This window comes from Schistocerca americana, chromosome 4 (genome assembly GCF_021461395.2).
Source record: "Schistocerca americana isolate TAMUIC-IGC-003095 chromosome 4, iqSchAmer2.1, whole genome shotgun sequence".
Taxonomy (NCBI): domain Eukaryota; kingdom Metazoa; phylum Arthropoda; class Insecta; order Orthoptera; family Acrididae; genus Schistocerca; species Schistocerca americana.
In genome coordinates, this window is record NC_060122.1 from 566630384 (window position 1) to 566654214 (window position 23831).

The window sequence follows — 23831 nt, forward strand, 5'->3', positions numbered from 1 at the left end:
TAGGTAAATTACTGTCTATAAATAATATTTGTGGTCTGATGCACTCAATACGGATAATCTGACAGTACTTGCCATGTATATCCTCTGTGGAAATTAATTCGAGCACGACTCTTTTCCCTACTTTGTCCACATTACAGGTTCCAGACTAGAGGTCGATCGTTGCGTTCCTTCCTCTGATGAAATCCCAACCCAGATACAGACCATTTATAAATTTTTTATCGCCAGTAACGTACACATAAGGGCTCCATTTCCCATTGAAAGGTCGACCTGAAGCAGTGTTTTGACCACCTGCGACTGCCACTAATAGCCCCTACCACTCTATATCCTTGAACTGGAAATGACGGTATTTCGTGTACCAGACGTAATTCTTTGTAGAAATCATGACTTATAACGCTTGTCGTTGCTCCTGTGTCCAAGATCACAGCCAATTGCACATTGCCTATTCTCGCGTGCACTGCAGCTTCCTCTACGGATTTTCCTGTGTTATTGAAAGTTTTAGGCTCAGCATATAATTCATTGCGCATATCCTGACCATCGTTGTAAAGCAGTATGTTTACAGAGATAGATGTGCTTACACTTTTCTCTTTGACCCCTACCGAATGGCATGGGATGGTCGACTTTAGATTAAAGGCGTGAACGAGCCGGACTGGCTTTCGTCCACAACCTCTACTATCCTAACTCGTTGGTCTGATGCTGCTGCATCATAAGACTATTTTGCTCCTGCACATTATTGTGCTCGGAATTACTTCTTACTGAATGTTTCCGTCAGGTGACCTCCTATTTTGATTTAGTTGAGCCGCCTGTTGGTTAGCCCATGTGTCGGTCTTAGATCGACCAGTTTTAGTTTATTGGAAGTTGGAGTTGATGTGTCCCATGACATCTCCGCGTCTCTTCCTGTTATTAGCTTACTTATTATTAACGTACCCGTCCCGTTTGAGTTCGTGCTCGCCGCATTCTGTTGTGGTTGCTAATACCCACCGTTATTATAGTCACAGTAGTTGATGGCAATCGTCTATTTTTCTGTTTCCGTTATCGTTGCCGTTCTTATTATTATTATTATTTCCGCCGTTCTGCGGAAGGTATCTATCCTTACTCGAGCTAACCTCTGTTCTGTCTTCATGGATCAAATCTAGCGAATCCACATGACTAGCAATCGTTCCAAGTCGTCTTCAGAGACGCTAATTAGCTACTCTCTGACTAAAATAGGTAATTTCGGTTTTAATATACTTAAAACCTCTCTCAGTTTCATGGGTTCTTCCCAGTTACGAGTTTTACCAACATGACCCTCTATGTATTTTCTCGCGATATCTACCTTCGGGTTGTACGTGGTAGGATTGGAGAGCTCTAGTCTTAGACGTTCTTGGGTACAAGTACTCCAATATTTTGCTCAGAAAATTTCCTCATACTCGTCGAGTCCTTGAGAGCTGTCCGCTGTCTCTATTGCCCATCGTGTGACTTCAAAAATGGCTCTGAGCCCTATGGGACTTAACATCTTAGGTCATCAGTCCCCTATAACTTAGAACTACTTAAACCTAACTAACCTAAGGACATCACACAACACCCAGCCATCACGAGGCAGAGAAAATCCCTGACCCCGCCGGGAATCGTGTGACTTCACCTATAGTATGTGACGTCACAAAATGTGTTATTTGTCGCTTCGTCCAAACATTGGGCAGAACGTGTCGAAAACCTTTAATGAAACTAGCCTGATCCTCGGTCTTTTTCTTTGCAGAAAACGTTTCAAAGTGCCTATGTTTCATGTGGCTTTCCGTAACGACTACGACCTTGAATCATATTTCGCTTGGTATCTTGCACACTAGACCCACTACGTTTTGGCAGTGCTGTTGTATCATGTTTTTCCCTCTGGCATTGTGGAATTTCCTCCACCAGGGTGTACTGAACCTAGATCAGTTCGTTTCGCAGTTCACTTCAGGTTCGCAACTATCGAATGCAGCTTCGTTTGCGACTTTTTGTACACTTTTGTAGCTCAGCGGTCACATGTCCCCTAATCTCTACATCCTTTTGCTCCAACCACAGATTAGTTTCGGTTTTAATGTTTTCCGATCGAGCCTTCAAGTGCTCATCGACTTTGTTCAGTTAATTCAAAGAAAACTGGTCTGATTTGTTTGTCACGTCTTTTACTTTAGTGTACAGGTCGTTTTGTGCATCCTGCCACTTCTTAACATCACTGGTTGGGTTGATTTGAGGGAAGATACCAAACAGCGATGTCATCGGCCTCATCGGATTGGGTTCAAAGGGCTCTAAGCACTATGGGACTTAACAGTCCCCTAGACTTAGAACTACCTACAACTAACTAACCTAAGGACATCACACACATTCATGCCCGAAACAGGATTCGAACCTGCGACCGTAGCAGGCGCGTGGTTGCGGACTGAAGCGCCTAGAACCGCTCTGCCACAGCAGCCGGCATCGGATTAGGGAACGATGGGGAAAGAAGTAAGCCGTGCCCTGTCAAAGAAACCATCTCGGTATTTGCCTCAAGCGATTTAGAGAAACCATGGAAAAGCTCAATCAGAAAGCCCGGGCGCGAGACTGAACCGTCGTCCTCCCAAATGCGAGTCTAGGGTGCTAACCACTGCGCCACCTCGCTCGGTTTTAACAAAATTGATAACCCTAGACACTGCTTCAGGTAAGCCACCGTATACCTCCTTCGTAGCAGTGATTTTAAGAGTTTCTAGCTGCTCGTCTAGATTTGTTAACAGAGCTTCGTCACGCTTCGTTATAATTTTATTTAATTGACGGGTGATGTTCCCATCCCGTACTTTCTCTCTGGTCTCTTGTCTTTCTTCACGTTCTTTCTCTTTGAGAGCTACTGTCCTTCGCGTTCTCTTTCTTTGGTCCTAAGTAGTTCATTAAACTGCTCGAGCATAGTTTTATCTCGTGCTTTCTCTTTTTCTTGTAACTTCTAAAAGAACAATGCAATTCTTTCGGTGGTGGTTTCATTAGTGTAGAGTTTTTCCTTGCCTCTGCATAGGTCGATGCTGCCGATTTATTACCGTCAGCCAAGAAATTTGTACCGGATTCACTGGGTATCAGTTGCTTCGATTCTGATCCTATCGTAGTTTCTTGCGAAAAGTGTTCAGTTAACGCATTACTTTCAGCCGGTAGTTCTTGCATATTATCAACAGAAACGGAGTCTGAGTATACAGACATGTTTCTCGATCGCGAGTGTTACTCGATATAAAATGTACTAAAATCTTAATCAAAACTTCACACGAATACAGCCTCTTGCTGTTATACACACAATACATATACAAAATGTGGTGTCACCGCCAGACACCACACTTGCTAGGTGGTAGCTCTAAATCGGCCGCGGTTCATTAGTACATGTCGGACCCGCGTGTCGCCACTGTGTGATCGCAGACCGAGCGCCACCACAAGGCAGGTCTCGAGATACGGAATGGCAATCGCCCCAGTTGTACGGACGACGTAGCTACCGATGCACGCTGATGAAGCCTCGCTCATTTGCAGAGCAGATAGAATAGCCTTCAGCTAAGTCAATGGCTACGACCTAGCAAGGCGCCATTAGTAACATTGCATGTATCTAAAGAGTCTCACTTGTATCGCCACAATCTCTGGATGTACCAAAAGGATGGATTAAAGTTAAGTATTCCAGAAGCTACGTACTTTTCTTTATAGCATTCATTACGTATCCTGTTTCAGACCTCACGCCTTCACGCTTTAGTTTAGCGCGTGCCTTTCGGCTTCCTCTCATTGTGTCTAGGCTGTCTTGTCTAGACACAACACAAAACAATACCTAACTCAAAATAATAAAATTTACCGTGGGGTATCAAAGTTCTTTCCTTGCCTATCAGCACAGAAAACCGAAGGAAACAAGCACTAGTGCCCTGACCTTAATTACATTCAGCGACAGGTTCAGATTGTATGTATTCTTTTCCAGGTATACAATTCCTTGTCGTTACAATTTCCTGTCAATGCAAGGCAGGTTTTGGGATTTTAACTATACAAAAGCACAAGTGATGAACATGTGGAGAGACACATTCATCAATTAACTACAAATACCAGAAAAATACAACACAATAAATTAATGGTTTCTATTAAACTTTATATTTTGCGCACATTCGAGCCGCATGTTAGGGCGCCACTTATATCGTCGCTACCTCTTCTGTGTTATTAAAGTGTTTTGATTTTAATGTAAACTGCTGTCGGGATTGTGGGAAAAATGGTAAAGGATATTGAATACAATGCTGGCGTCGCCTGTATCCTACACGCTCGTAATTGCGGTTCACATATACACCGACGATAATCAAGGTTGTTACGCAGGCACAAATATAAGTAAAAAAGGATACAGCTTTGCTTGTGATGTTTAATTACGTTATCTAAACTCACGTCGAGCTCAAAGATAATCAGAAGTAGCTTGAAACTATTCCTGTTACTGCTCGTTAAATGAATTGTTGCGAAGAAAGAAGCGATATAGTCACCTAAGTAGCGTAGGGATTTGTACTCACGATGAATAATTTGGTTAATATCATACTGGCTTCATTTTAGGTTAGGCATTCCCTTGACAGAAATTAATTTAATTGTAAACTCAAAGATATTGTGAAATAAACCTAAGACTTGTTGCCTAGTGCAGCTAAATATATCCATGCAACTCCGTAAAAATTCTAATAAATAAACTTTGCAAATCTCAATGATTGAAATTATTGTCAGTATTCTAAGAATCTATTATGTTAACTTGAGGGTGAAGCCCAATATTTAATATTTCATTAAATTTTACGTAATGGCCGCCTGTGCGCCATTAGGACAAAAAACAGCCAGATGGGCAATCTTCTACAGAACTTACTTTAAATAATTATTTTTCACCGAAATATTTGCCCAGGATGGAGAGGTTTTGAATAAGAACAGAAAAAATTCACTTTTTACCGTATATTATAGCAGGAAATCCGTACATCAAATACTTAGTGGGTCAGAACAACTAAGTGACTTATTTCTTCAACTGCAGAGACAAAATAGTATTCCATGTTTGAACGAAGTCTCTTTCAACTTGGAGGAAATAAGATGTCTATGGTTAAAATAATGTCATTACATTGTGTAGTTATTCTTTGATACTAAAATATATATTGTATTAACATTTTTAACACAAATATTTATCTGTCGTATGAGCTACGGATTTCGTCGACGGAAATATTCTCAGTTTTCTATTTCTTTATACTTCACGTTTACATGTCTTGTATATTACATGGGCATGTACCGTGGGAGACGCTTTTTGCAGGACGCCCTAGTAGTGACAATATATTGTCGGCAGTCCAGGTTACCAAATATGGAAGTGTTAAGCTTCCAGAACTCTTTACTGTACCAGACTGACTGAGGCTGTAGTGTAAGCTTGCAGATCATAGTGTAATGGTCTGAAAACACAGGGAGGCATTTTTCTGTTTGGGAGATTTCGCTCCCAAGGTGGACAGAGACATAAAAACGTTAGAGGCTGCTCAAAGAAGGAGCTGTATAATGGGTATAACTGAGGGTGTTTTCATTAATCTTCTCCCAGACATCAACGAGATCGAAGTCCTTGACCAAGGTATGCAGTTGCTTTTTTGTATTGCAGTTGTTTGTGTGTCATTTTTTAATTGTATAAATTTGTTTTTAGATCTCTGTTAGTTAATGTGTACTTCGGGTTCCATTTGCAGGTAAGTAGTTTTCCTCTAAAATGTATTTATTACTGTTGGGGATTGTTCCTTTGCACCACAACATTTTGTATTGAAGGCATCAATGTACTTGCATAAACGGAAGTTATGTACCTATTTTAAAGGAATGTCTCTTGACGTTTGTCTTAAGAGAATGTCAAGGAGGGAGAAAACAAAAGTAAAGGGCTTATAGGTCTGGGATATCTAGAGCGTTTATCTGGTTGTGTGGTTCCACCTGGAAACTGTGAAAGATAAAATTTATAAAATTTTGTTGTTCACATGTATTACTATAAGGATGTGCCTTGGGCTTATTGTAAATGATATTACGTGATTATAAATGTGATCTGGGGCACACCCCTTGAGTGTGGATTGTGACTTTTCATTTAATTGTAACGAAGATGTCATACATGAACTGTGCACACCTGTCAACCCAGCACCATCATGCTTTTGTAGCATGTGTAGTGAGTGGTGTGCACAGTGGAAATTTCAAGCAGTTGAGGATTTAGAACTTTTTTGAGTTGTAATAAATATTCTTTCCGGTTTTGCCTCGTTTGGTGGATGCTGCTTGTGGATAATTGTGCTGTAGAATGCCTATGAGAAGGTGTACAGTAGCAAGGAGTTGAGGAAGGACAACATAGTGTATGAGCCGTTCGTTAAAGGCTGTGATATTTCTGGGAGTGTGGCTGAATTGGTGCATTGGCTGTAAGAGGCAACTGACGGAGCTCTGGCCCGGCCTAACTTGGATGTGACTGAAGTGAGTGACAATTAGTGAGGTTAGCGTCTTTTTCCAATTTTCTGAGCCGTTAAAGTCGTAAGTTAGCAGAACCAGAGCACATGTCGTGCATTATGCTAATGAGGTATGTAATTTGTATAGTGTCAACCTGAGAGACAATTGCTATAAACAGCCACAGAAGAAAAGTCAATGAATTACTCGTGAGAATGCAGAGACTAGCATCTTGTACCTGTAAAGCTTTACCCACGGAACCGGTATGTTGTGAGAGGAGTAGCAAGGAACTGCGTACCTTTTTTTCCTGTGAGTTTGCTAAATTACTTTCCCTTCTAGAGGAATTGCTGCGAGAATGAGGAGTAGTGTCTGTGACGTGCAGTCGAGAAGCTGAATGGTCACTTTATTGCCTCTGGGATTTGCAGGATTGTGGCTAAATCTTTGGCCTGAGAGGTGAGCATTTTTACCAAGTTTCGTGTCCGATGGTCCCTAGCCATTTGGAACAACCCACAAAGGAGGCGATATAGAGTACGCTGTCTTTTTTTGAATTTAGCTGCTCAATAGGTGGGGCCTTCTTGTCCACACAGGTATACCACCAATTGATAAGAAGTAAACCCTGTGGAGTACAACAGTGCGATGAGCTATTAAGCTATTAAGTAGTGAAGGATATTCTTAGTAGTGAGTCCTGGATTTTCAGGATTACTTGAAATTGTTTGGAGGGGATGCATTCCAGTGATACATATATTACCCATTTTAGCATCCAACCTAGGAGCTTCCAGCTGCTGAGAAAATTGATTTTTGAAGTTAAGGACCTACTCTTTGTCAGTAGCACTCCTGTAAGGAGTGAGTCAAGGAGTCGACAACCATATGACAGCAGGATGTCAGATAATAGAAAACGCCTATGAGGCATCAGATGTTATAGGTGTGATCTAGCGAGGAACTGCCCACAGCCAGGGAAACGATTGGGAATATGACAAGCGTTGAACGCCGTTTTGCCTCGAAACCGATTCTGTAAGAGGATCTTGATGACACTGTGCATTTTTGGATTTCAGAATGTCAGTAAACCTGATCAATTAGGATTGGCATATGGCATGGCGAAATGTACGTAAATTTCCTACCACTAACGCTGGTGCGACACAATTTTCTCAGCTGACTAATTCTGGGGAAAGCCAATTTTCGGGGGAAGATCCCGAGTTCCAGTCTCGGTCCGGCACACAATTTTAATCTGCCAGGAAGTATCATATTAGCGCACATTCCGCTGCAGAGTCAAAATTTTATTCAAGGCTAAGCTAGTTTGTCGGTTCCTGCTATTTTGTGAGTGGACTTTGTCCTCCACATGGACCTGATTCCGAACTGTAGGAGGGGCTAGTTATCTCTGACTCTATAGAGTGATTGCCGTCGAATTTTGTAAGCACAGTCTAGGAGGGGGTGCATGGAATCAAGGAAGTTAGGTCCCAGGAGATGCTGCTAGGGGAGCTAGTTACGACTCTAATAACCTATCTCCTGAACACGTTTACTGACTTGGCTTGTTCTGAACCAGTGATGTCTTGTCTGAATGACTGGGGGAATTTAAAGGGGAAGAATGTAAAATAGGGCCTATAGACGGTATCCCATAGAGCGATCCACCATATGGTTTATCTCCACCCCAGAGTAAGCAGCTTAAGACTGCTATCAAGGAAATGTTTAAAGAAGAGTTATTAGGCCGTTCCAAATCACCGTATTCTTCTCTCATATTTGGAGGTTGACCTAGACCTAGACCTAGATTCGGCCTGTTAGCAGATACCCCTAGCCAAAGGTTCACAGCCTCTTACCGCTTTTGCCTCCGACTGGAACCTTATGAGTACAACAAAATACCATATTTGTTTCTACTGTGGCTTCCATGCTTTCTAGAATTTTTCCCAAGGTTTTTGGGATCTGATGTTTCAGTGTATTTACCACTGTCTCGATGATGCGGTAATTTTCAGCGTAAATTTTCAAGAGTACCTTGATCATATTAGGGAAGTTTTTCAGCATCTTCCAATACTGGATTCACAACCTGATATTTCCTATTTTGGTCACCTGGCCTCTACTCAGGATGTCGAATTGGGCCAGAGCTGCGCTGACGCCATTGATTCGTGTCCACCCCGAGAGAATACAAAGGGGTAACATGATATATTGGTGGAATAATTTTTTCTTTAAATTGCTTCACTCCTTTGCTCTGCTAGCAGCACTACTTAAAGATATAAGGAAAAAGGCGAGGATATCCGAATAGGACTCTTCTGACGAAGTTGTATTTAAAGGCATGACGGTACCTTTGGTTAGCACCCTAGTGTTGGCAGTAGCCAACTTCATTAGGTAATTTGTTCATTGCAGGGGTTGTCACCATCCTTCTACGGGAGGATGCCAGTGGGAGAGGGCGTATCACTTACTGTTTGTGCACCCCCTCTCCTCAATGAACTAGAGGGCCTGGCAGTATAGTTTGGGATGGAATAGTTGCGGAGCAGCAGGATTCTGATCGGTAGGTAAGAGGGATGAAGGAGAGAATTAAGAAGGGGGAAAGAAGCTGTATTTTATGAAGTAGAATATTCTGTGTTGTGCTGACTTGGAAAGTTGTGGTCATAAAGTAGTGTTACCCAAACGATTGTTCCTCCACGTTTTCCCAAAATCCCCGTTATTTGGCATTTGTGGTACATGAGACAGCCTTGGTCTAGGGGCAGCCTGCCACCGGCAGTGCTGCAGAGTGGTCACGTGCTGGAGCTGTGCGTGGTACGTGTTCAATGGAGTGTTTATTTGCCGGCAGGAGTGGCCGAGCGGTTATAGTAGCTTCAGTCTGGAACCGCCCGACCGCTACGGTCGCATGTTCGAATCCTGCCTTGGGCATGGATGTATGTGATGTCCTTAGGTTAGTTAGGTTTAAGTAGTTCTAGGTTTTAGGGGACTGATGACCACAGAAGTTAAGTCGCATATTGCTCAGAGCCATTTGAACCAGTCACACACACCCATGCCCGAGGGAGGAATCGAACCTCCGCCGGGACCAGCCGCACAGTCCATGACTGCAGCGCCCTAGACCGCTCGGCTAATTCAGATATTCGAGTTGCCATTCGAACTATCTGTGGACACCGTCTTTGCAAAGCTCCGGCCCTACTGTAATGTCCTGAATATGTGGTTAGATGATGGGTCCAATTATTAACCTACACCGTCTTAAACGGTGTTATGCACGTTCTCATCGATCTGCAGAGGCAAGTACACTCGTACCTTAGTATTGAAGGCTGCAGGGCTATCACAATGTGTGACATCCTCATACCTATTCTAGTTGTGGGAAGGAGGGCTATTCGCGGTCTGACAGTTCCCAACGACGTCTGAAGCGTTCGTGTCATCCACGCTGACCACCCTACCAGTAATTCGCACGGCGGCAGATACACGGTCTTCGCAGACGACTGCAGCCCTGTATTACAGATGATGTGATTGCTTCGTTGTGGGGAGTTATTTCGCCTGTAAGCTCCACACAAAGGAACAGACGCCTGGTTATTCGCCATGCCCGATATTGCATACCCACACATTAATATTTACAGTTTTGGAGAAAATCTGTTTAACCACGAGGCGAATCGCACACGTTAATAATTACAGTTTTGGAGAAAGTCTGTCTAACCACGAGGCGAATCAAAAAGCACGGTAGACAATTCAAGAAAACACATTTCGATTTGACTTCGTACAATAATGTACACAACCCTCCAAGAAGATTAGAGCTGTTGTATTATACAGCCCTCCCTTCACACAAACCAAGCAAAGTCGGAACCGCCCCCAGGCAGCGTGTCAGCGGCGGGTCCACTTATGGACGCCATTCTGCAGCCAGTCGTGACACGTGGCAGCAGCCTCGCATACCGCCGGGATGATAGCAGTCGAAGTTTCCTCGTTGCTCTCTCGCGACAGGGAGGAAGTCGTCGCCAGTCGCGTCGACTAAAGTCAGCTTGCTGGAGCGCCGCCAGTACCTGTGTTCAACATATACTCTTCTGTAGCAGCGCACACGGAAAGCGCCGGAATTATGCGGCAGGGGTATAAAAGACTGCGCGGCGAGACGAAATTGAACCGTCATAGAAGGGAGCTCAGCCACTCATTTTCACCTTTACAATGAATCGAATTTTCGGATAGCTTGAATTCAGATTTTGTAAGAAGCTTTTACAAATCCTCACTCCCATGAAGCCCAAAACCAGAAGTATCGTCTATATATTTAAAAATGTATGCCAGTTTCAATGCCCCCGACTCTAGGGTATTTTTCTCGAAGTCTTCCATAAGCAAATTATCAGTAATGGTGCACAAAACTCTTTCGAAGAATATTTGCCTTGAAAATGACGAGGTGTTCTTTTATAGAAGTGTTGGTGCTTATCGATCACGTCATCAGACTGCCTTTTACGTAAGTTGTTTACCGAGCGAGGTGGCGCAGTGGTTAGCACACTGGACTCGCATTCGGAAGGACGACGGTTCAATCCCGCGTCCGGCCATCCTGTTCAAGTTTTCCGTGATTTCCCTAAATCGCTCCAGGCAAATGCCGGGATGGTTCCTTTGAAAGGGCACGGCCGACTTCCTTCCCAGTCTTTCCCTAATCCAATGACACCGATGACCTAGCTGTTTGGTCTCTTCACCCAAACAACCCAACCCAACCCATAAGTCGTTTGCCGCGCGGAGCGGTCGCGCGGTATGAGGCGCCATATCAGGGACTGTGCGGCTCCTCCCGCCGGGCATGGGTGTGTGTGTTGTTCTTAGCATAAGTTAGTTTAAGTAGTGTGTAAGTCTAGGGACTGATGACCTCAGCAGTTTCGTCCCTTAGGAATTCACACACACACACACACACACACACACATGAACCGTTTGGGAAATGTGTACGCTGGGAGAAAGGCAAGTTTCACATGTTGTTTTTGTTGTTGTGGTCTTAGGTCCTGATACTGGTTTTGATGCAGCGTTCCATGCTACCCTATCCTGTGCAAGCTACATCATCTCCCAGTACTTGCTGCAACCTACATCCTTCTGAATCTGCTTAGTGCATTCATCTCTTGGTCTCCCTCTGTGATTTTTACCCTCCACGCTGCCCTCCAATGCTAAATTTGTGATCCCTTGATGCCTCAGAACATGACCTATTAACCGGTCCCTTCTTTTTGTCAAGATGTGCCACAAACTCCTCTTCTTCCCAATTCTATTCAATACTTCATCATTAGTTATGTGATCTACCCGTCTAATCTTCAGCATTCTTCAGTAGCACCACATTTCTAAAGCTTCTGTTCCCTTGTTGTCCAAACTATTTATCGTCCATGTTTCACTTCCATACATGGCTACACTCCATACAAATACTTTCAGAAACGACTTCCTATAATCCGCTAACTGGATGATACACATTTGAATAATCGATAGCTTCTTGATTTTTTTTTTTTGTGTTTAGTGTTGTTACCAGGCCTGGTAAGATATGATAAAGAGAGCGAACAGCGTCAGATTTCGAGTGATCGCTGTGAAGGATACGGAGATACCACATACTTGAATGAGGCAGGATTGTCAGCACAGAGTTTAAATGAACCTCCTCCATTACGGGTCTCCATTTGGCCGGCTGGTCAAATCGTGAAATAGTCAGATTTTTTTAGGCATTCAGGTGTGACAATGGACGGTTGTTGGACCGAATGGGAATGTGAAAACAGGCAAACTTGTCGTCAAGGTTCAAGTCTGACCACTACAGGGGAGGATCAGTTACTGTATACCAAGCACATCATATCCCCATCACACCGGCGCCTGCCATGCGAGAAAAAGCAGTGCGCTTTTTCAAAATTTTGTGTCTTCCCACACCGTCGGTCAGAGGCTAGCAGCAGCCAGATGAGGGAACCAGTGGCTGTCGTCGTCTCGTTACTGTGTATCGAATACGACACGTGCACGGGTGCTGTGACGCTTTGGACAACGACTGCAAGCTACCTGCCTGCTACTTCTCTCTCTCGTGTGACTGACAGCGCCCACGTGCATGTCATGTCTGTCACGCTCCGATAAGGAGACCGCGAGAGCGATGGTATAATCTTACCATGGCGCTCAGCTGCGGTTATAAGAGGACAGATTTTCGCCACATCAGTAATCGCCGAAGTGATGTGTGTCTTTTAAGTAAGGTCACGTTGAATTATAAGTGTAATTTATGAAGGCTGTTACCAGTTGCTTGCTTTTAAATTTCACTCCGCTACCACTGACGAAACTCTATGGAAGGTGGGGAATACATCTGAGAGTTATTTGGGAACCGAATGGAAAAGCATAAAGCTACGTACTGAACAGGCTATCGAACAGATCGCAAATGAGTCGTTGGGCAAAAAGAATAAGTAAGGAGAGCCTTAGAAAACGGAACGAAATCATCGCAAAAGCAGTTTTGGGAAGGAAACAAACATACCAGATATATTTACAATCGAAAATAAAATCTGCTGATAAGAATAAAGAAAAAAGAAATAAAGTAAAAACCAATGTCCGGAAAACAAATGAAGACTCGTGGAATAACTTTGTGAACAGAATTGAACACGGCATCCACAGAAGAACGTCTTTAAGTTACATGATGACAAAACATTTCAATACAACTGAAAAAGAGACAACAAACCTAAATATAATACCAGACTATAAATGGACTGCACAGTATAAAAAAACCCTGATGTAATAAAAACTAAGAATTAGAGGAGGAAGCTCCAGAAATGGATATACCATATGACGACGATTTCATAACGATCGAAGAAGTAACCGAATACATCAAAAACCATAAAGGAACAGGGCCAGACGGCAGAAAGGTAGTCACTTAAATACAAGGGATTAGTTTTAAAACTTAGACCTCCTCATTAATACAATATGTGTTGGCAGAGGCGCCAAACCCAAAATAATGGACAGCTGCAGATGTCACATCAATCTCTACGAAAGCTAAACGAAATGAATGTAATGATTATCGTGGTACTGTGTTAGCGCAAACGGCGTACAAGATTTATGCTAAGGTAATAAATCAACGTCTACAAATTATGCCCAAAAATCTGTTATCCAAAGAACAAAATGGTTTCAGAAAAGCAAGATTGAGCAGTGATAATGTTTTTATACTTAATCAAACTATAGAAAAACAAAGAGATTTCAATAGGGAAACACATATCGCATTCATGGACTTAGAGAATGCCTTCGACCATATAGATAGGAAAATCTTCTGGAAAATACTACAGAATCGTTATCCACAGCAAATAATAAAGATAATAGGAAGCTTATACAGAAGTGCAAAAATAAGAATGATGAGTAAGTGTGGTATATCAGAAGACATGCCGAGAACCAACTTGTCAGACAAGGGTGTAGCTCATCACTCGAACTTAATATATACATTGACGATGTGATTGAAACATGGAGACAACAAGTTAACCTGGGCTTCAGATAACCATGTAGTATATTTTTTATACGATACTTTTTGCAAACAACCTTTCAATTATATACGATAAGGATTCTTCGCAACAAAGATCCATCTGTAAACTGAAACAAATTTCTAAACAATGTAGTACGAAAATAATGGCTTCCATAGGAACAAAGCTGCAGAAGGCTAAGATTATAATAGTAAACAGAACCACTGGATAAGTTATTCATTTCAGTTACCTGGGAGATATTATAAGCTACCAGAATGACCTTGACCACAAATTGCAGAAATATCAAATGATATGCGGAAAAATCAATACAACATTGGGAAATAAAGTGAGAAAATCTAAAGAAGAAAAAAGTTTTATAATGTACTGGCCACCCTCACATTGCTATTTGGAAGTGAAACTTGCACAGTTACTAAAAAACAGAAAGTACAACCCAAGCGACAGAAAGAAAATTTCTTAGAGGAGTTAAGGACCGCGCAAGATTAAACAAAGAAACAGACTTAATGGCAGAGCTTATGCTATACACTGTAAATAAGAAGATCAAGCCTAATCGAATAAGCTGGCTAGATCATCACAAGGAAAGCCAGATTCAAGACTACCAAAACAAGCCATTAAATTTGAGACTTTTAAGTACAAGATCCATAAGGAAACCAAGAAAAAGTTTGTTGGATACTTAGAAGACGAAGCAGGCCTGTGCCCTAGACTTTGATGAAAAAGGAGAATCTATTGATGCGAGGTTGCCAGCATTTAGACCTTGATGAAACAACAAGAATCTATTCATGCGAGGTTACCAGCATTTAACTGCGTTAAGGTTTAGTGGGCTGGCTGTACTATGATAACATGATAGGTGTATCATATGTGAAGCCAGCTGAGATAAGTAGTATGTGTGTTTTCACAGTTGACAGCAAAGAGTGACGTTAAAGGGAAAAGAAAGCAAACGCGATGAAATCCAGGTGGACTTTAAATTGTACTGTGACGAATCATTAGGTAATGCTTCTTACCACGATGTGTAACATGCTGATTGCCTGCTCATCAGTAAATGATGACTTGAAATTTATGTTCATTAAAACAAACAGCAAGGTTCAGTCCCCTAACCACCCTCCTACTGTACCAGTAAGCGATTACCTAACAGCCGTTTGCACCAGCGCTAACCAAGAACAATTCTAATTTTACTGACTGAGCCTTACCGTCTGACTGAATCCTGAGACACTGCATACTTGGCGACATTTGCGTATACTCGGTCTTGTGGGCATTTGCATGTCACAAATTGCACTATTAAGTGGGGTAGGACGACAAACGGACCGACTTGGAGCAGGAAAGGCGCCATAGGACATTTGAATTTCCACTGTCTATACTTTTACCAAAAAATTCATAAAATGTTGTCAGCATGACCAGGAAGGATTCCGAATTCAGACTCACAGCAGTGGATGTTCGAAAACATAACGAAATAATTTTTTTTACATGTGAAATTTCATCATTTTTTTCACTTACTAATGGCCTTATTTGTTGATACAGGTACACTTTTCTTCATAAGTAAGAGAGATTCCTCGATTAATTGTGCACAGTATACAAACCATACTTACAGGTGTAAGAAACTCTAGAATTTTCGAAACTTATTAAAAACTGTGGTAAAAATTGAGGTAATTAACTATTTTGTTTTTGTTTTTCCTAAACATGAAGTTTAAACTATAACAGTTCATTCGTTTTTTCATAAATTAAATAAATTCTAGAGTTTCATACACCTGTAAGTATGGTATGTATGATAAGCAAAATTCATCGAAGAATCTCTCTAACTTATGAAGAAAAGTGTACCTATAGCAACAAATGCAGCCATTAGTAAGTAAAAAAATGATGAAATTTCACACGTAAAAAAATTTATTTTGCTATGTTTTCGAACTTACACTGCAATGAGTGTGAATCCTGAATCCTTCCTGGAGATGCTGACAAAGTTTTATGAATTTATTTGTAAAAGTATAGACACTGGAAATTAAAACGTCCTGTGATGACTCTCCTGCTCCAAGTCTGCCCGTTTGACGTCCTACCCCGCTTAAGCTACTGCTGTAAACCCGCCTCTTGTAGCATTTGCTAGTCAACGTGTGAGAAGTATAGAAACGCAGATACCTTTTATGAAACTTGCAGTCACTCCTTCAGCCTCTGTCAAAACTGTATGTACACGACGTAAGGTCTCAAGAATTGCTACTGGGTGTGTTTACATTTAACGAATAGAGGTGAGACGTCCTCACCATTGAACAACGATAACAAAATACTGTGTCAAGCTAATGAGAATGCGTGCAAAATTAGATAGTCTATCTATAATTTACTATTAAGTTAAAGTTGTTGAGTCAGGAGGTACTACAGACGAATTGTTCTACGACCAAGCAGCCTGTTACTGTTAGCCGTGCTAGGAGAGAAGCGATAGTGATGGGACAGATGGATGGCAGAGAAGCCGGCGGTGTCTGAGGCTGCAGTGTTTGCCGGCAAGTGGAGCCCCGCTCGTTAGGAGGGTCGGTGGCGCGTGCAGACAGCCTCTCCAGAACGTGGCGCCAGCCATCCTCAACGGCGCACGGTCGTTCTTCTGCATCCACCAAGAGGCTACTGGCGCCCGTCGCTGACTTAACGGGAGGGAACACGCCGTAGATCATACGACCAGCAGAGGGACACAGTCTCCTGTGCAGTCCCTGCACGCAGCGATGTTTGCCGTTAGTAAACGCGCCACACGGCTGTGAAACTTCTAGCTCTCCTAAAGAGGGATAGAGTCCTCCAGACGCCATACGTTCTTTACGAACTTTCTTATGTCGTTAGGGTGCAAAACTGGATACGCTAATAGACTGCTCCATCGGCTGTTCATAAAATATTTTATTCATTATGAATGAAAGAAGCATTTATCTCTGGTGTGACATTCTAGAATATTTATTATTACACATATCGGTCTTTAGCTGTTAAGCCACCGTAAAGTCATAGATAAATGTACATGACTGTGAAATTTTTGTACGAGCAAGGATTTTAAAATAGTTCAACTACGGATTACGCCAGTTGGATTCGAAAGATAACTAAATGTTTGACAAAAACGAGAGGGACTAGTTAAGTGAAAATGCGACGTAAAAATATTTAGATTAGTCAAAATGCATGACATTAAATATCGAATTCACAATGCAGTTTGGAGATAACTCTATAAACTATTTAGGTTTAACCATAGATATCAGTGACTACATTCATATTTTCAAGCATTACAGGTAACCTAACACCACTGACATTTTAATACCTGAAAATTCTCAACACTTAATTACCCAAAACATGTTGCCTTTAATTAAATGAAGCATCTCCTAAGGTCAGTCCCCACATGCAAAGGCAACTTCCAAACTGATTTAAACACAGTCAAACAGCATAAAACAGTAGCTACACTCTTGCTTTGGTGGACTCTAATGTACAAAAAATAAAACCAACAAGTCTTCACTCTACACTAACCTGTTTTCGACGCACCATCTCATGACCTTAATAAATGGTGCACGATTCAGGAGAAGCCTCTTTTAACGTGGCAGGAAAGATTAAATCAGTAATTTTAAAATATCATTTTTTTGTACAACTAAAATGGACGATATCCGCCAAATGTATAAAAAAAAGTCTTCAACATAGGAAAAGGAAGTACGTTCTAAATCACATACCTTCGTGGCAAATTCTATATAGACTAGTCCGGCAGGTAAGTATCCACCCACATGAAGGAACACCTCAGAAGTAGGAGAGTTATAAAAGGACCACCAGCTTAAAGAAGGCCACAGTTTGACTGTTGTTCATCGGCGATAAAGGGCGGAATTTTCACACCAGTATCGCAATCTGGATATATTAAGGGTCATTAAAGTGAAATAGAAAGAAGACAAGGATTTCTGGTCAGATGATTATAGAGTAATATCAACATCAGCAGAAAATGGTACAACGGGAGTAGGATTCGTTGTGAATAGGGAGGAACGGCAGAGTATGTGTTACTGTGAACTGTTCAGTGATAGGATTGTTCTTATCAGAATCGATAGCAAACCAACACCGACAATGATAGTTCAGTTACACATTCGGACGTCGCAAGCTGAAGATGAATAGATAGAGATATATATAAGGATATTGAAAGGGTAATACAGCACTTAAAGGCAGACGAAAATCTGTCATGGGAGACTGGAATGCAGTTGTAGGGGGAAGAAGTAGAGAAAAAGGTTACAGGGAAATATGGGCTTGGGACAAGGAATGAGAGAGCAGAAAGACTAACTGTGTTCTGTAATAAATCAAAAGTAATAGCGAATACTCTGTTCAAGAATCACAAGAGTAGGAAGTATACTAGGAAAAGGCCGGTGATACGAGAAGATTTCAGATTCCATCGTGGTCTGACGGGGATGCCGAAATCAGATACTGGATTGTAAAGAACACCCAGGAGCAGATGTAGACTCTGATCACAATATAGTACTGATGAAGAGTAGGCTGAAGTTCAGGAGATTAGTCAGGAAGAACAAATACGTAAAGACGTGGGATACGGAAGTGTTAAGGAATGACGATATACGCTTTAAGTTCTCTAAGGCTATATAAATACAGCTGTAAGAAATACCTCAGTAGGAAGTACAGTTGAAGAGGAATGGACACCGTTGAAAAGTGCCATCACAAATCTTAAAAAGAAAAAACATAGGTACAAGTAACTGCGAAGAAACCATGGGTAGCAGAAGAAATACAAGTACTTCAGTTGGTCGATGAAAGGAGGAAGTACAAAAATGTTCCGCAAAACTCAGAAATACAGAAATACAAGTATCTGAGGAATAAAATAGACTAAATAGAAAGCGCAAGGAAGCTAAGAGGAAATGGCTGCGTGAAAAATGTGAAGAAATCTAAAAAAGATACGGTTGTCGGACGGATAGACTCAGCATACAGGAAAGTCAAAACAACCTTCAGTGACATTAAAAGGAAGGGTGGTAATATAAGGGTGCAATGGGAATTCCACTGTTAAATGCAGAGGAGAGAGCGGATAGGTGGAAAGAATACATTGAAAACTTCTATGAGCGGCAAGATTTGTCTGGTGTGATAGAAGAAGAAAGAGGAGTCGATTTAGAAGACATAGGGAATCCAGTATTAGAATCAAATTTAAAAGAGCTTTGGAGGACTTACGATCAAATAAGGCAGAAGGGATAGGTAACACTCCATCATAATTTCTAAAATCATTGGGGGAAGTGGTAACAAAACGACTATTCCCGCTGGTGTATAGAATGTATGAGGCTGTCGACATACCATTTGACCTTCGGAAAATATCACCCACGCAATTACGAAGACTGCGAGAGATGACCTCTGCGAGAGTCAGAGCACAATCAACTTAACAGCTCGTGCATCCAAACTTCTGACGAGAATGATATACAGAAAACTGGAAAAGAAAATTAAGGATGTGTCAGATGACGATGAGTTTGGCTGTAGGAAAGGTAAAGGTACCAGAGAGGCAATTCTGATGTTGCATTTGGTAATGGAGGCAAAACTAATGGCAAATTAAGAAAGGTTCACAGGATTTGAAGAGCTGGAAAAAGTGTTCGACAACGTAAAATAGCGCAAGATGTTCGAAATTCTAATAAAAACAGGGATAAGCAATACGGAGAGACGGATAATATACAAAATATAAAGGACAGGAGAAATAATAATAGTGAACGACCAAGAACAAAGATCTCGAATTAAAAGTGTTAAAAGGGGTGTAAGACAGAGATGTAGTCTTTCGCCCGTAGTATTCAATTTGTACATCGAAGAAGCAATGATGGAAATGGAAAAAGAGGTTCAGGAGTGGAATTAAAATTCAAGGTGAAAGGATTCGTTGATGACGTTGCTATCCTCAGTGAATATGATAAAGAATGACGTGATCTGGTGAACTAAATGAACAATCAAATGAGTGCTGAATATGGATTGAGAGTAAATCAAAGAAAGACGAAAGCAATGAGAAGTAGCAGAAATGAGAACAGTGAGATACTTGACATTACAACTGGAGATCACGCAGTAGACTAACGTAAGGAAGCATTGATGGTCACGAAGTGGATGGACTTAAGGTATTCTACTACCTACACAGTAAAATAACCTATGACCGACGAAGCAAGGAGGACATCAAAAGCAGACTAGCAGTGGCAAAAAGGGCATTCCTGGCCGAGATAAAACTACTAGTATCAAACAAAGGGCTTAATTTGAGAAAGAAATTTCTGAGAATGTATGTCTGGAGTACAGCATTGTATGGTAGTGAAACATGGACTGTGGGAAGATCGGAACAGGAGAGAATCGAAGCATTTGAGAAGTGGTGCTACAGACGGATATTGAAAATTAGGTGGAATGATAAAGTAGGGAATGGGGAGGATCTGCGCAGAATCGGAGAGGAAAGGAATATGTGGAAAACACCGACAAAGAGAAGGGACGGGACGATAGGACATCTGTTGAGACATGAAGGAATGACTTTCATGGTACTAGAGGGAGCTGTAGAGGGCAAACACTGTAAAGGAAGACAGAGGTAGGAATACATCCAGCAAACAATTGAGGACGTACGTTGCTAGTTCTACCCTAAGATGAGGAGGTTGTTCAAGAGAGGAATTCGTGGCGGGCTGCTTCAAACCAGTCAGAAGACTGATAACCACACTCAGTGGTGACAGGTCACCTTTTCTGATAAATCACTTTTTGTGCTCGAAAACGTCTTAAAGCAGTCACTCTGAAGCAATCGTCGGAAGGTCCATGCCAGAGGAGAGAGCGTTATGGTCTGTTGAGTGAATCCATTGCATTACCTGCGCGATTTCGTCGTTCTGAAATGCACAGTGGATTAACACAACTATACAAATACCCTTGGGGACAGTGTCCATGCAGTTTGTTCTTCCTCAGCACGATGACATCTACCATCACATCACATCACATATCTCGTAGTGAAAATGCATCGTTAGAAGAGCACCAGTATGAGTTTACCATAGTCCCGTGGCCACCAAACTCCCCAAATTAAATTCCAGTGAGAATCTGTGGGGTCACCTCCATCGGACTGTTTGCGTCATGGAACCTCAACCGAGAAACCTAGCGCAGCTTACCTCGACACGGGAGTTGACAAGCCTCCACAACCCTGTCGACACCTTCCGGAACCTCACTGACTCCCTTTCTGCATGCCTTGCAGCGATCCGGTCTCCAAAAGGTGGTTATTCAGGCTTCTGCAGGTGGTCACATTAATGCGTCTGGGAGGTGTATCTCAAAAACTATGGGAGTTACATGTCCACCGTAAATAAATATTATCACATTAATCAGTTTTAATTAATCACTGTCGAACTCTGCATTGTATCTTAATAATCACACTGTAGGATGAGAGCCTAGCGTTACAGGTACCATTCCTGAACGTCCCACTCTTATATTTTACTTATTGAGTTATGTTGTTTCTTGAGCTATCACTTTTTATTCTGCAAATGTGTCAGATCATTCTGTCCGCTACTGTCAAAATGTAAAGGAATGCAGCAAAGCCAGGGTCGTATCGCACTGTGCATTACAATTTTGCATTTGTTAAGGCAGATAGTTAGTAACTATTCTATTTAAGGATTAGTCAGTTAGGCTTGCTTTAAAAACAATAGTGAACGTGAGACTGTGCTTCCATAGAGCAGGCCAAGATAACTTGTGTCACATAACGTACATTTTTTGTCATGGTTATATAAGTCCAACAGCGCTAGCTTGTTGAAAAATTATTTATGTGCAAACTATCGTAAATAGAATATGTAGTATCTGGTACGGATAGAATCGAAAGATAATGAATTATTACTTAAAACATCTCTCCAATTGTTCATTTGTTAATAATTAAATGGTCCATTTACTAGATTTTAAGTAAAACAGCGCAGTTACTTGGGGGAAATTTTACCTATCCATCGGTGCGAGTGGTTTGGCAGTCAAGCGTTGTCATTAGTTCCAGAGAGTTAGGAAGGCTTCGTGAAGAAGTTGGAAAGACACACTGTGATGAAACTCTGCGGTGATCGGGCTGAAGATCCTGGACCTTTGTTCATACAAATTTTTCGAGTGACGTGGGACTTAGTCTCAGAGATTCTGTTTCATGGAACAGTGATGTTTAGTTGTTATGGGGATTCTGCTACCACTCACTTCACGAATTAACGCAAGCTTTACTACACTCGAGACTCATTATTAGTTTTTTGCGTATTTAAATGGAAGTCTGTAGGACCACCATTATTTACGGTTCCGACGTTTAGTCTGCTAAATTGACAAGTTCATTCACCTGAATTCTTTTATTGTCACCTACATTAAATATCCAATGGAATTCAAATCATTTACTTTTATTATTATTACTCTTAACATATTATAAATTGTATTACTTGATGATTCATATTGCAATATGTTGTTAACTCGACTTCATGATCACAGGTAAACTTGAACACTGCATGAAATCTGCTGCTGGGCACAAAAGCAAACGTGTACGGCTCGACCCTACGACAATAAATGAGCAATATTTATTAACAGAGCGGTACATCACCTAAATACCATGAAATAGGTATGTCGCAAATGAGGGTTGGGTTTTCTCGTATGAGATATGAAGTCAATCCCTTTTTGCAATTGCAAATGAGATTTGACTAGTAACGTTAATGTTAGTGAACGAGTCTCGAATGAAATGCACTGTAGGCAGTTTTGCATTTGGGCCTCCGAGCTGTAAATTTAGCACCAGTTTGATGTTTAAGAGTGTGTAACAAATATTAGGCAATGAAAGTTATACATGGAGGAGAACTTCAAGAGAGAAGTTGGTGGCACAAAGGTGTAACGAGCGTCAGACCTCGGCATTCAGCAGCAGGAACACTGCGGTGCGGGTTTTGTCGGCGGCCACAGCATCGAGGGCGACGGTAGCGACTTCAAGATCTTCATCGTCGGCATCTGCAGCTGCTTCTCGTCAGCAGCATCGTCACCTCCAGCAACAGCAGCGGAAGGAAGCAGCAAACATGACTGGTAAGTTAAGTACTAACGCCAAAAGTGTAAAATATTTGTAATTTCGCAGGATTACCATCAGAAATGGAGGTTGGCGTGATTGAACGATCACCGAGTTTATGTAGATGCGAAAATGCTAGTGAGGTAGGTAGTCCCAGATCAGAGCATGAAAATTTAGTTAGGGAAGAGACGATTGCAAAGTTAATGGTAGGAGCATTATAATCTGATACGGGGGAAAAAATTTGAATTACCTACAAATATTAAACTGTAAAATAAAACATAGGGAAGACTGAAACTGAACTAGAAGGTATGAGGGGGGAAAATTATAGAGGATGTATAGATATAAGAAAAGAAACAAGCAACATTTCGGATGAGGTTCGACTGGACAACAGTAAGGTCGATTCAGTTAAGAAGTCACTGGGAGCAAAGATTAAAAGGGTACGGAACAAGCCGTAAAGATTTTTTTTTTTTTAAATTCTGGACTGAAGCGAAGCATTGCTACCGCATAGTGAATTCTTAAATGCTTCAAGGTACAGGAGCAGGAATATTTCAGTGTGGGAAGTGTGTGTGCGTGAACTGGCTAAACTAATGCACATAAACTGGCCGTTAAGCGTATTAACGGAAATTGCGATGGTCTAAAGAAGGTTGCCAAAATTTATACATTGTGACTCGGTACAGAGTACGACAAAGTCGACAGACGAATTTTTAGATTACATTGAGAAGATAGAACATGCACCGAAACTCAAGCCTTAAAATTTTAATGATCAACGTGTAAACGGAACGTGAATAGGAATCATAATAACCATCAGGAATGCCATCAGAATAGTAATGTCCATAGAAATATTTATAATAATTGTCAGAGGAATAAAATTCATGTTGCGAAATTCGAAATCACGAAAGGGATCAAATATTTGACCTCAAAACTGAGACAGGAGATACAAAAGCGATCTGCACCTCATCTCACGTCTGTATGTTACGAAATAAACCGACGTGGGAAAAGACGTACCGGGAAAGTGTGAGAGGAACAAGAGTAAAACGGAGACAGGTAGATGCGGTCTTGGGGGAACGCGAGTGTATTGTGAATTTAGATGACGTAGAATAGAGTAGAAGCTAATTTTGCTGTGTAGGTGGTAATTAAGT